Here is a 15,281-nt window from a genome sequence, read left to right as displayed (position 1 = left end):
TAACAGTGCGCTTTTTTCTGCAGTTGTCATCCATTATGACTTTAATGGTTTTTTTAGTTAATTACTTTATCCACACTCTAAGAACATACTTGAGATCCAAAATTTATTACCATCACATGAATTGAACGCATTGCAAAGGGTACTTGGAGATTTCCCGGTTTACATGTTCACACCATGCACTATGTCAAAAAGGACAGACCACATGCGACATGGGTGGAATGAATTTAGTCTTTCAGACTAGAGGCACTTAAATCGTTAATATACAGTCTTGCTCTTTCAGATGTACTTTCAAGCTCTCTGTCCTTCCAGGTAAGCTGCTAAATTTGTTAGCTTTCTATATTTGTCCTGCACGGCATTGCTTATACCTATGTTAAGTTCTAGAAATCAAGTAAGAAAGCACTGTAACCACTATGTCAGACATACGTGGTGCTGCTGCTGGGTAGGCTGGGGTGAAGAGTGTAGCTCCTTCAGGAAGACCTGCTCAAGGCATGGTGAGTCAGTGAGGAGCAGTGGGGGAAGCAGTTTGAATGTCTCCATGATAACCAGGTAAAAGGCATGGCCTTCTAAAATCCCATCCTAGGCAACATGCTTGAAATGAACTAACTGCTGTCTCACAAATTATTTTAATAAGCAGAAAGTTATTCTGGTTGAAAGGCTGTATCAGGCCTCCTATCAAGGGCTAAGACTGTGGTTGCTGTATCCTCTGATGTTTTATGTGAGTACAAAATCTTATGAATTCAGTAAATGTTTTGTAAATAGATTTGGTCTAATAGCTTTTGACAGTTCTTATGTGAAAAAGGAAACAATTAAAATAATTGTACACGTGTTCATTTGATTTTTGTCAAGATGTTGATAATAGGATTAGTGTGTGCTGCTGCTGCTGGGTTTTAGTGAACTGGCATAATTTTCTTCAGCATAGCCTGTTGCTTACCCTCCCAGCAACCGATTAGAGCAGTAGATACAGCCTGTTTCCAGTGTGGGGGAAGAAACTATAGACATATGTAATGAATAGGCCAGTGCTATGAGAAATTTGTAATTGCAATATCATGCTGGAAAACAAGCTTTTACTGCACCTCTTACTAGTTGCTGTTACACTGTTTGACATGAATGAGACTCTTGCCTCTTTTCTGAGTTCTTGAAATAAAATTAACTTAAAGACATTATATCAAACTATTTCTTTAATTTCTAACCTGGAACTTGGTTAGAAATCAAATATCACTTAGTTGACTGGTATTAGCAAGCGGACAGGACAAGATGGAAATCTAGTATGAAGATATAAAATCAGTGTTGTATGTAACTTAATGCATAAGCAGTTTTTATTCCAGAAAAGAAGGTGGCTGCAGATGAATGACTTTCTAAAGGTATTCCATATGGAAAGATCAAGAGAACTACAGCACTGAGGCTAATTTTGCATGTGAGACTTAGTGGTAGAAGCTAAAGAATAGAATTAGCAGACATGGGCATGTAAAATGGAGAGAAGTTTTGTAAAGGAAGCTGATCCTCAAAGTTACTGGCATTCTCTGAGGGAACTCATAGTACTGATTGTCCTACCATGGTAGATCAAATGTGGTGGTAGGGTTCAAGGTCAGCCAAGTAGGGTGTTAGGGAGAAGGAAAAGGAGATGGGCCAAAGGAATTAACTGGTATTAAATATGAAGAAATGAATGCCTTCCTACTTTGAAAAAATCTTGGGTGTTATTGTGGGTTCCCTAACAAAAGTTGATGCAGTGTCAATAAGAAAAGAAATGGAATATTAGAATCAAAAGCAAAAGGATAAATATGTTTTCTATCTAGTTTCCTGTGCATGTTATTACATACCCTGGTCTTGAATATTGTGGGTGGTTTGGGCCCCCATTGGATCTCTTTCCAAGTAAGAGAAGACCTTAAGAAGGTACAGAAAAAGGCAATTGTTATCACGGAATCAAGTGAAAGTCAAACATAAAAATTAATTTAGAATGACATGGAGTACCTTCATGGATTTTAAGCATATAGATGTAGCTGTTTTAGGTATAGCTTTACTCAGGCTATTACTAGGTAACTATTTGCTTGGAAGGAAAGGTGGGCATACCGTAGATCATTCGTGTACACATGCTCTGCTGACAATATTTATTTTAAAACTTGTTGATGGTTGGTGCCGGAGAGAAGCTCAGTTTGACTCAGTACAGAGGTTACTATGGGCTTACAGTGAACATGTGAGCTGTAAATCATTTACTTGATTTAGTTGACTAAACAGTGTTTGAAATTTCATAAAAGATATTTTTATTCTTTGTGCCAGCTGTCTGATAGCAATGTGGAAACTCTTCAGATACTAAATTCTTGTTAATCTGGGCTTGACTAATGAGTAGGAATCAGAGCAGTGTTCAGATTGCTCTAATTTGAATGAGTCATTGTAGCCAATTCATTTGGCGTAGCCTATACACAGCAGTCCTGCACTGGAAATGCAGACACTGATGTCAAAATTCCTTTGCTCTTGGACACTTTTACTTTCAGACAATGCTGAATCTTTCTTAATCTGACAGTTAAATTACTGCTTTTTTCCCCCACGCCTCTGTGGCAGTAAAATGTGTACCTAATTAGGTCTAGCATAAATTGTGGAAAACTAAATTATACCAGGAGATCTGATATTAGATCAAGATCTTAAAAGCATCATTTGTAGGTATTGCTCTAGGTGGTTGGAACCAGTAGCTTTTTTGCTTTTACAAAATGTCAGACTTGGTATGTGGCAATAAATCTACTTGACAGAATACTGGCTCGTATAAAGCTGGCATGTTAAGTCTTCTATGTGCATGGTAGCCAGTATAATTGAGATAGGGCATAAAAAAGCTGCACTGTGGTCCACTATCAAAATTTGTTCAGTGAGCAAATTGAAATGATTGCATTTGAAAAAGGTTTCTGGTGGTTAAGTAAAATATAAAACATGAAATTATTGTGGACTCTGTTTTGCTCTAAATGACTACAGTGACTTGAGTTACTCTAGCCTTCCAGCCATGTATGTTCCTACATGTCTTCTAAAATGCAGAATAATCCCATGCACCAGGGGCCTGACTGGAATGATTCTTGTGAGCTAATAACGCGCAGCCTGGTATTTGCCTTGTAATGCTGTCATGTTTTGTTGCTATGTGAGAGAAAGCAGCAACTTGCTAATTTAAGTCTAATATTCAGATACCATTCTTCTTTTGTTCTTAACATAGGTCCTTGACTAATCAGGCACAGTCAGATCATTTGACTTGGCTGAAAGTTCCTGTAATTTACTGGCTTCTTATTATAGTGCTATAAAAATACATATTACTAACACTTGTCTCATAAATGTTTCGCCTATTATATTTCATAATTATTATATTTGATTAAAATACGATAAATCTTTTAATTGAAACTTTCCACTGAAGTCAATGTGAGAAGTAAAAACAGTGTGGGGGAAGCTGTTACTTAAGGTTTTTGTGTCGTTCTAGCTGGTGGGATTAGGTAGCACTTGTCAGAATTGTTAAATTAAAATAAACCGGTGGTGTCTGATAAACCAAATCTTTGAAAGTGGGTTTCTAATAATAACTTCCCTGCTTCTGTATTCCCTAAATCTTTGTTTTGTGATGAAGGGTTTGGGAGATCGGTTGTTTGTACATTGCCAATCAAGTTGAGCTGTGGGACAGCATGTGAGTAACATGCCTGTGTTCACCTCTGGTCTTGGTTACTGTCTGTGCAGTTTCATGATAGGAGAGGAAATTAATTGTTGGGACCAAATAGTTGGTGGTCAAGCAAGTTCTTTGGAGGACTTCAGACCTTGGATGGCCTGTGGTTAAGTTACTCCAAGTTTTCCTTTGATACTAAGCCTCATGTCTGAAGTTAAACACCTTCTGATTACTCTGAAGGAACACAGACCAAGTAATGAGAATGCCAATAAGAACTAAGCAGTTAAACTGCATGATCCTGATTTCTGTTCTGGTCTAATCTCTGTGAAGCTTTCTATGTATCATGAGAATGGTATGATCAAGTGAAGTGTTGGTAGATAACAGACACTTTTCTGGTAACAGTCACCAAAACACCCAACATACAAGGAAATTAAATTGTATGCATTTATCTACTCAGCCCACAAAGTCAATTAAAAATTTACTTTTGAAATTAGGAAGAGTATTAGAATCATAGAATGATTTGGGCTGGAAGGGACCTTTAAAGATGTCTAGTCCACCCTTCTGTCATGGGCAGGGATGTCTTTCACTAGATCAGGCTGCTCAAAACCCTGTCCAACCTGACCTTGAATACTTCCAATGATGGAGCATCCACAACTTCCCTGGGTAACTTCTTCCAGTGACTCGCCACCCTCATTGTAAACAACTTCTTCCTTATATCCAAACTAAACCTACTTTCTTTCTGTTTAAAACCATTGCCACTTGTCCTGTTGTTACAGGCCTTGGTAAAAAGTCTCTCCATCTTTCTTATAAACCCCTTTTATATATTGAGAGGCTGCAATAAAGTCTATCTGGAGCTGCCTCTTCTCCAGGCTGAACAACTATAACTTTTTGTCTCTTTTCATAGAGATGATGTTCCAGCCCTTTGGTCATTTTTGTGGCCCTCGTCTGGACCCACTCTAACAGGTCCATGTCTGTCTTGTACTGGGGACTCCAGAACTGGATGTAATATTCCAGGTGGGGTCTCACGAGAACAGAGAAATGTACAGGGAGAGGAGCAGGGGAGGGAGTTTGTTGTTGTAGGTAACTAAAAGCCAGGCTACAAATCAAAAGAATAATTCTAAATATGCATGGCAAATGCTGCAGTGTGTCCTCTTACCGTTAAGATTTATGGGTTTTCTCTTGATATGTCAACAGTTGAATTAAGTGAACAATGAAATGAAGCAATATCATTAGGCTTCAAATGCTTTCTCTTTTGTTCTTGATTTCTGGTATTTCCCCCATCCGTTGGCCCATAATTATTTATCTAAAATCCAGTAGGTATCTAAGCATTTAAAACTGTATTCTTAATCATGGTGAGTAATTTTAATCCTACTGTCTTTGCAAGTGGAAGAATAATGAAACTGCAATTTAAATGGGTAAGATAGTTTTCTTCCCTTCTCCCATGCCAGCCACTAGTCCTCAGCCTATTGCTCTCTGATCTCTTGTATTGGGAAGATCACCTACATGGTAAATGGAGAAATAATCAGGGTCAATCTTACATGCTCATGTCCGCACTTGTGAGGAGCACTTAGTTTAACATAGATTTCTTTCCCACTATGATTTATTTCACTGCCCCAGAGTTGGCTACACTAATGCAGGGGAATAAGCAGTGGAGGAATGAGTATGAGTGATGGGGGAAGGCCTTTTTCCCAGGGGTCATGCTGTTTTATCCTGACCATAAATGTTTGCATTGCCCATGCAGTGCTTAGTCTGATATCATGTCCTGTCATTTTTCTGCTGCCTCGCAGTTTTTCCACTATTAAGCAATAGTAGCTAGGGGATAAATTTTCCTCTCGTTCCTTCTCGCTCCTCCCATCACTTCTATATATCTCAGGTCTGTAGGTTATCATCTGCAGGAATATTAAATATGACTGAGTCTTACTACCTGTACTGGGACTCTTGTAGGAGAAACAGGGTTTTCCTTGTTTTTCAGTGAAAATAGCTCTCATTAATATATCCCATACTCCAGTCAGATAAGAATTGGAGTATTGGCTGTGTCACATGGTCTTTATGATGAGACAGGCTACTAAGAGTAAGATGGTGTTTCTGAAGTGCATGTTTTCTTCTGGGAGGTGGTAGGTATGTGATCTTAACCTGATCATTTTGAACCTGCTGTTGCTGTCTATATCAATTCATACTGGGCTGAAGTTCCTACTCTCTCCCTTCCTGTCTCCTTTCCTCAAGATACCTAATGTTTTCCATGATCACTAGGCTGATGAAGCATTTAAATAAATCCTGGTGTAAAGTCATAGCCATCTGTTTGATAAGGCGTAAATGGCATTTTCATTCATTTAGGAGATCTGTTGTACAGTGAGGATAGTTATAATTGTTCAACAGGAGTCCTTTCTATATGGACCTAGGATACTTTGGCAGTGTTCTGCAAAATAGACTTTGTCCCTTCTTGACATCATCTAGGCTGCATAGTAAGAGAGTAGCAGTAAGAACACAGGTCTTCATTTAATAAAGAGGCTTACTTGAAGATCCTCTCTGCAGCCTCCCAAAGAGCAAACAAGCTTACTGGGGAAAGAAAGGGATGTTTAAGTTTTGGTGTAAAGCTACAGCTGAAGGAAGACTTGAGTCTTCCAGAATGGGACTGGTGCTACCATTTACTGATATGTGAAGTGATCAAATATGCATGAATTTAGAAATGCAAAATGAGATATTAATTTAGGGATCTCTAGGGGTCTTCTAGTCAAGAGCCCTCCTCAAAACAGGGTTGATTTAAAAGTTCTCTCCTGCTTTCCTACCACTCTTTCTGGAAGTGATCAGTGGGACTAAGCATAACTTAAAATTGTAAACCTCTGCCTTCAGATATGGGTGGCTCTTTCATAAATACAACCTCTCTGAAAGCATTCACAGGCAGTGTTTTGGAGGATCTAATTAAAGTGGCAGAGTTCTGACTTGTCACCAAAATTTTTCAGATTTACTTCTAAGAATAATTTTTGTAATAAGTGTCCATTTCAAAGAGTGTCTTCCTGAAGGAAAGGTCTTTCCTTCTTTCTATCAATCAATAATGAACTTGGAAAGACACTATTCTACATTTTTATGATCAGATGTTTTCAATGTAGTAACAGCTGCATCTCTTCATGAAGACCCAGGATGCAAACATGTATGCTTATCATGGATGTCAATCCATGGCTGTCATTACAATGAATGCAGGGTCTAGGGGAAGATGTTACAATGAACTACCAACATACACATTTTTAAGTGACAGCCTGTGCATGCAATGAAGTCTGTGGTAACTTGTGCATGCTGTGTGTTAAGGAAGTTGCTTACAATAGACAAATAGGTGCTTTAATGACAGAAATGGAGCAAAGTATCTTGAAACCAGATAGGGAGACTGCAACAGCTGTTAAGCTGTTTCTTAAAATGCACCCTTACTACTATGGAAGAAATGCAAGACACATGGTGGGACTGCAGCCACTATTTATACACAATCCCTCAGTCCCAGGAGAAATTTCTTTCATTTATGAATATTGAAGCTTTAAAAAAAAAAGCTCACATATTTTACGTGTTACATCTGTGTGTACACAGTTGTGAATGCATTCTATCATTATGTGGTAGATGTTAATCCTAGATTTTAAAATTTCTTTTTCTCTCAGGGTGGAAACACATTATTTACATCTGGATTTCACTGGAAAGGGGCATTGAGAGTTGTTTGGCAACTTGCATATATAATTATTTCAGTACTGGAACCATGTACCCCTTGTTTTTACAGGAGTCCCAGTAAAAGGACACAGCACATCAGACTTCATGGAAATAAAGCTCATATGGATATAATGAAATATCTTTTACGTCTTGTATTGAGTATGAATAGTATAGCTGACCTAGTTAATAAACATGTAAAGTATTATAACTATTCAAATCTAAAATTGTCTGTTCTCTGCAGGAAAAAAATGAAGTCTTAACTTGCCCAAATTAAGACCAAACATTGAGACAACACTAGTAAAGATTTGTTTTCCTGAAACAATAGACTGGTTTAGGTATAGTTGTTATATGCCTTACCTTCAGAAGATACAAGTATTTCAGACAGAGCAAGGCCATTCAGAATATTGCTAGAAAGACATGTATGGATTTTCTTGAGAGCATTTTGGAAAGAAAGATTGATATGTTTTGGATCATGAAAAAGCATGGGACTTTCATGCATTTCAGACATTTTTGTATGTCCTCTTCCAGACCTGATCTACTGACGTCTATTGTAAAACTCATCGGAACTGCCTTTTAAAGCATATCTTTTATTCTAGACTGCTGCTCCAACTACACTTAAGTGAATATGTCTTCTGGATCTTCATTCTGATCCTTTTTCCTCTGTAGATTCACCAGATGGCCCAAATAGACCTTTTTAAAAATGTAACCTCAGTATTACACTGACATAAATAGTTCTTTATATTTGCATCGTTAACATTACAGATCTACCTTTTAAAACCTGGTCTCCTTGGTGACAAGTGCTGCAGACAAATTGAGGACTTTGCATTCTGCTTATAAGCAAAAGACTCTCCAGGAAGTTTATTTTGGTGCTTTAAATAAGATATTCCGAAAATAATACCAAGAATCTAAATGCTCCTCAGAATTTTTTGGCTGTGGTTTATAGGAAGAAGTTTTTTCCATTAATCTCTCCTGGATTTCAGGGATATAGTCAACCATGAAGCTCAGTATGCCTTCAAAAAGTAGGCATGCATCTGCTAGTTATTCAAAGTCCTATTTTAAAACTTCAAGGAACCTCCAAGTAAGTCTTAAAGCTTTGTCAAGCTTCTGTGCTTGTTGAGTCCACTGTGGTCCCTGAAGAGACAAGGCTACAGGGTCACACCTGTTCCTTGAAATGAATCGTATGATTTATGCTCAAGTGGCTTTGGGGTCACAATACAGAGATACAAAATCCCCAAAGGACAAAACAGATTCTTTCATCTGCATGATCTAAACAGGTGTTGCCACCTTTTATGCCAGCTGCCAAATCTTGGCAGAAAGCAGTGCTAATGAATAGAAGACAAAATAAGGCAGCAGTACCCTGTCTTGAAACTTGGGTTTCACTGCTTGATCTTTATTCCACATGTGACTTGCGTAAATGCATAAATAGGAAGGAGCTGCTGTTCTGTTTGCAAGATACTTTTCTGACACTTGGACATACTGAGTGTTTGCCCTGAACTAGCTGACGAATAGTCACTCTAGACTGAAGGGTGGAGTGTTGAAAAATACTGTGTATACTTTTGAGTGGGACACTTACAAAATTAGAACTGAAAAAATGTTATTCCCTATGGATTTGAGCTAAAAGGGCTCTACCTACCTTGGGATTGTTTTCAAAATTCAAACATACAGTTAAGGGCAAGAGTCTGGCACAGAAATTAAAATTCTGTGAAGTGGAAGGTTCTGAAATAAGTTGGTGTGACAGGTCTCCCTTTACTTCCAATAAAGAGTTTCTGCATGAATTATTGGTTAGGAGTACTGGAGGAAGATGGGTAGCAAAACATCTTGATTATAACATGCATTTTTGAGGAATTACAGATACTTCTTTTTGATCACTGAAACAGCACTGGCAGTTCAAATCCTGAAGGATAAGCAAACATGGTATTAGATTTAGATCTTCTTCAGTTGATGTATTTAAAATTCTTAAAGGAAAGAGGAACAAATAACTTGGTAGAAGTTGTAAACTAAGAAGAGAGATCTTTCAAACATAATTGTATGGTTAATTTTATGGTTAATAATACCACTTGAAATTGATACGAAAAATCTTCAAATGTATAGAATAATAGAAAAAGTAGCTAAGTATTACTACTGCTGACAACAGCTAAAGAGCAAATCGTTTGATTTCTATCTAAACCTTGTTTCTTTTTATTAAGAAAAAAATGTAAAGGCTGTTATCAGTAGCTGGCATAGGTTTATAACATTCATCACTAGTCCAGGGTGGATGTTGAGGAACATTATGATTCCTCATGGGGATTAGCTAAGACAAAATGACAGCTATAGCTAAGCTTTTAAAGAGGATGGATAGCAGACATGCTTTTCTAGGCCAGAACAGATTGGCCAAGATGAGTATGTCAGTACCAATGTACTCTGAGAATGGGCTAAATGTCAGGTTATTGATTGTTGGGAGAGGAAGTGACTAAGTGTGTGATGGGAATGACATGCGGTGAGAGTATCAGTGTTCCTCCTGGGTTTGTGGTTACAGCTGTCGTCTCCAAACTGCGAGTCAAGAAAACTAATCCAGATGAGAGGCGGAAGATGAAATTAGTGCTTGGTTCAGTAAATTTCAGGTAGTTTTGGTGTATGATGAGGGTGCACCTATGTTTTAGTTTATCAACCCTAAAGTGGACTTTCTCTACAGCAAGCCCATGGGTAATGTAATGAGGATGAACACAGGTAATGTAATGAGGAAGAACTGAAGGAAGAGAAATTAATCTGACAGTAAGTGAATATGTTCCTTTATGCTATCTTAAGCACAATTAGGAAATCAAACTCGACACCTTTGTTTCTGTGAAGTTTTGTGTACATCTTGAAGCTTGTAGTTGAAAAATACTCTAAGATGAGGCCATAGGGAAACCTGTTCTGCATGATGATGCAAACAAGACTGTGGCTTTCCAAAAAGTGAAGTTTCTACTTTTGTGTAATATTACTTTTGTGACTGAACAGAATGATAGAATAATAGGAATACTAGAAGCCCTTGATATGGGCTCAGAAGATTATTCTTTAACTAGGTGCACTAATAAAACATCATGTCCACATCTACAGGGGTGTTTAAACTTATATCCAGGATTTACAGACTGCACCATTCTGCTTCCCAAACACTAACTCCTTTTTTTGTAGAATTGATTCTACAGAACATAAATTTCACAGCAAACTTTCTCTGCAACAGTTCTCATTAAAAAAAAAAAAAAAAAATCTGCATTATAAACTAACAAAACAGCCTTTGAAACACAACAGTAATACAAACATAAAATCCTGAGTGCCATATGTAACCACCTCCATTTGTTAGTCTATGTTGCCATTTGAAATATGATTGTGAAAGACAGAAGGAAAATGTAATTTGTAGTTACCCTGGTTAGTCGTGGAACTGATTAAGAAACTGTCAACAAATGATGTTTCTCCAAAATACATTTGTCATTTTGTTTTTGGAAAAGATGTTTACTTCTATTTGCTTATCTCAAAAATATTGAAACTACCATGGTTTCCCCAAGAGCAGTTTCAGAATGAAAGACTCAACTTTTATTCCAGCTGAGTTAGGTGAAGCTATCACATTATACTGGGATGCCTCAAAGGTTTAGGTTAAGTGTGAGCTGTCAATCCAAACTACCCTTGCAGTGCTTGGAAAGAATGCATTGGTCTTCATGGTGCATGAATGGACACGGATTTGTATACTTGGGGAGGGGGGGAAAATCTCTCTCTTCTTTTTTCTTTTTTTTTGTGTCTGTGGAGAACTGGCTTGATGCTGTTCTGAGGAAAATAAAAAGCTTTGATCAGGCTGCAAAGTCTTCTTTTGAGACGAAGTAACTAATATGACTACCTGAACACACAAAACCTGGAGATCATAAAAGCTGCTATATGGTTGGTTCCCAGACTTGTGCACTTCAGATATTAGCCATTCCAAGGCTTGACAGTAGACAAAAGTTTTCTTTAAATGTCATGTCACTGTCTTGGTACACGGAGTTCACCTTATTAATAATACATTTAAAGAGCTCTGGTTTCAGTTTTCAAGTACTTTCTCTTGGGGTGGGAAAAAAAGCTGTGGCTCTGAATTGGCAAAATTTCTATATGCATAATTTTGTTTTAAAAAGTGTATGAAACAATAAGGGATTACTTCAACAAGATTTTATAATATTAAAAGTCTTAATGTTCTATCATAATACTGACTAGACATAGTTTTCTTTTCCCCTTTCTGTTTATCAAAACTGAGTAGTTTAACAGCTAGGCTTAAAACACTATATTTAGTGCAGAGATGTAACCCGAAGGAACTCAGTTTTTCTGATAAGTTTGCTGTCACAAAATAGAGGCAAAAGCTGCACAGTTCATGACTGACCTGATGTTCAGACTTTCAGCCTCGCATCTCTTACAGCCTGCCTACTCAGTCACAAACACTTTTGCAAGAGAAAAAAGTAGAACCACCAAACCAGCAACTATCTGGATCAATGTCTACCTGCCATGTGGATCTTTTAGCAGGCTTTAAACAAACCAAAAGTAAAAAATGTGGGTATTACATATTTTTTATATGTTAAAAAAAAAGTATATTAAGATGCCTCTTGCTCAGAGTAATTTAATGTTTTTCCTCTGCCAGTATCTCCAGGAAATCCCACAGGATCATGGTTGAGTTGGGTAAGAATTCAGATTTCAAATGCATTGTCTTCATACTTAGAAACTAATTGAATTCACTTTTTTTCCTCCAACTGCTTCCAGCTCTTAAACTCTCAGTAACACTTCCATTCTTCTGAACATTCCCACTGAAAAAGTGTTCAAAGATTGTTTACTGTGAATTAAATAGTTTGTATGGAGGCACTGGCTAAACTAACATTTTTTTGCCTTATTTTAAATTCTTTATCCTTTTGGTAGACTTGCAGCAGAAGTGAAACTGATCAGTGGTTTAAAAAAAATAATCTTCATCGCCTTGTTTAAAAAAAGTTCATATAGAAGTTGGGGTGAAATGAAGTAACATGATCTGGGCGTTCTGCTTCTAACACTGCTAGATTTCTAACTGTGTATAGGCAACTGTTTTGGGGTAGGATAGAAATAAAAACTGAGAGAAAGTCTGAGGAAAACACCTCTGGTGACTATTAATTAACAGCAAAATAGTCTTGGAAGTTCGTGTATTATACTGTAGACTTGTATTAGAATCAGCAGAAATCTATTTTCCCTGTGTGCTTCATCAATTTGCATAAAACAGATTAGTTCACAAACATGGGGAAGCACTGGTCATACTGACACATTGAAGCCTACCATATAACCACTTTCTGGATATGGTATATTGGTATAAACAGTCTTTCTCTATTTCTTGCAGTAGGTCAAATGTAATTCTGAGTCTTGTTCAATAAAAATTATGTTTTTACTACACAAAATCTTTACTGCTTCATAAAACAAGGTTTGAAAAATTTTTTAGAGAAAGCAGGAAAATATGAGAGGTGCTTTGAACTCTGTTACGTCATTTGGTACCTTAGGAGCGGCCATAAGGATTTGCATTTTTCAGAACTGAAGATAAACTCTTTATAAGAAAAAAATTATATGAACCAAAATATAAATAATTAATTAATCACCTTCTGATATAGATCACTTCATTGCTGCCAACTTAGACAGCCTGCATTTAAACTAATATTTTAAGAGGAACTACTAATACCAAAGACTGAATTTTATTCTATTCTTGATGTCTTACGTGCTCCCAGCTGTGTGATTGACGAGGATATATCTGTGTTGCCATTTTGGATTTCCAATCACATTTCAGAAACATGATAATTTAGGCAGAAGTTATCAAACTTACCCATTGTTTTTTAGGTGCTTGAGAAGCTTTAGTAAAACACAAAGCAATGCCTTTATATGGAAAGCAATACAGGACTTCTTTTTAGGCTTATCTAAGGCACTGCTGTGAATGGCCATTTACTTCAGTGAGAAGAACATGTAGCTCTTGCTCTATGAAACCTCCCGCCTGGAGAGCTACAACAAGTGCCAGTTGTGAGCCTCTTATCAACTAGGCTCCATGTTCAATCACGCTATTAAGGAGAGGGTTTTGAGAACAGAAGCGTTGAAGAAGCTTGTATTAAAAGGAAATACAACACTGTAGAACAAGATTTAAAAGTCTCTTGTGTAGCTGCCTGGTACTTTGCCATAATGTATCAGATAAAGCTTAAGCTGTTAGGGACAAAACCTTTCCAACAGCATGAGACTGCTTTTTGTAATGTCCACACTGGCATTCCCTATGTAGTTCTCAAGACCAGGCTGTAATTTTAGAGCCAGGACCACCCCCAAACAGTTGGCAAGATCCACCATTTTCTAAGGGTGGCAATGCAACTGGAGTGTATCTTGTGTAGGAAGCTACAAGCCAGAGTGCTGTGGTCTTACATGTGTATAATGTTTTGGATGGCAGTGTTGTGCTTCCAGCTACCTGCTGTCCTTGCCAGGTCTGTGTCAATGGCTAAATGACTCGAGATCCGTACAGTCCTTGAGGTACCTTTGCTGAGGATAAGGCTGCAGTACTGAGGCTGCACTGTGCTCTTTGCCATGTTTGAGCACTACGAGGGCATGAGGTAGAAGAACTGAAGGGAGGACTTGCTTTCTTTATTCCCTCCCACCACCTCTGTTTCATTAAGATTACACCCACCACCACGTTTCCACAATACAGGTAAGATTAGAGAGCAGTCTCAGCTGGAGGCAGATTAGTTGTTAATACCATTTTACCAACAGGGAGACTGAGTTAGATAGAGCTGGTTAGATAGAAGAGCAGGGAAGATGTAAAAGTCTGTGGGGGACTGTCATGTCAGATTGTAAAACTCTTGGTTGCTCTGGCTCGAGCCTGAGGCAGTACTTGCTGGAGCACGTACCTAGACACCTTCCCCTGGCAGCTCTGACCCCACCATCCCAGGCTGCCAGCATGTAAGCTTATGACGCTGCTTGAGTCCTCTTGGTCCTCTTTGCTGTCTGTAGGTCTTTGTACTGTTCTCCAACCTGCTGTCTTCCTCTTTTTCATCACTTCTTGCAAATGAATTAAACGCAGTTCAACAATCAGAGCCTGTGCGGGGCAACAGCTCTCCTTTTCCTATCTGAAAAAGAAGCAAATCATCTAGTATTGAGTTGTTTAATCTCTTAGTCAATGTTTTTGAACCAGAAATTTCTTAGTCAAACAGGTTAGAAATTGACCATTTAGCATTGTTCTAACTGCTTTGAAGTGGTTGGATCACGCTTTTAATAATGCACACTCGGATTTCTACTGTACTTTATACTGCCATAGTATTTTCTTGGAGGGTTATAGGCATTTCCAATAGTTAGAAAACTGAAATGACACAATATGGACCATGTTTTTGATGTAATGTTATGACATGCAGTGAGTCAAGTAAACATACTTTATATTCCATCATTTTCCTTGAAGATGTATTTCACCTGATCAAATTATTGTTTCTGCAAAATGTGGATGCACAAGACCATACAGAATTCCTGTCCAAATTTAGCAACTAAAAAAAAAAAAAATAAAATAAAAAAAAAATCTGTTTTTCTATTACTTCCTGAAAGCTGAAATTCCTGATAGTGATATAAAAATATGAAATTTTTTCTTTTGGTTTGTAGCTAGGGATGTAGTTGAACTTTTAAAATTGCTTTAATTTATGTTTGAACTTGAGTTTAATGAACTTGTGCTAAGTATTATAGAATATAGCTTTACTACCTTGCCTTCCTACTTACTGTCTTCATGAATCCCAACTTTTCAGTGTTTACTGAATAATAATGATGTTTCACTTTGGATTAGTTAGAGAGTATGTGGTGGCTATCCTTCATTTATGTGTCTTTCCCTGTTGCATTTAGTGGTTATACCAATAAAGAAGCTTTCTCTGCTTGTACCCATAGATGCAGAAAACTTTTAAGCACGCTGTTGAATTTTCATTCCACTGTAAGTTAAATTGTTACTTAACCAATGTTGTCATTGCTCGTGTGAACTTCT

This window comes from Strix uralensis, chromosome 2 (genome assembly GCF_047716275.1).
Source record: "Strix uralensis isolate ZFMK-TIS-50842 chromosome 2, bStrUra1, whole genome shotgun sequence".
NCBI classification, from domain to species: domain Eukaryota; kingdom Metazoa; phylum Chordata; class Aves; order Strigiformes; family Strigidae; genus Strix; species Strix uralensis.
This window is presented reverse-complemented; position numbering follows the sequence as displayed.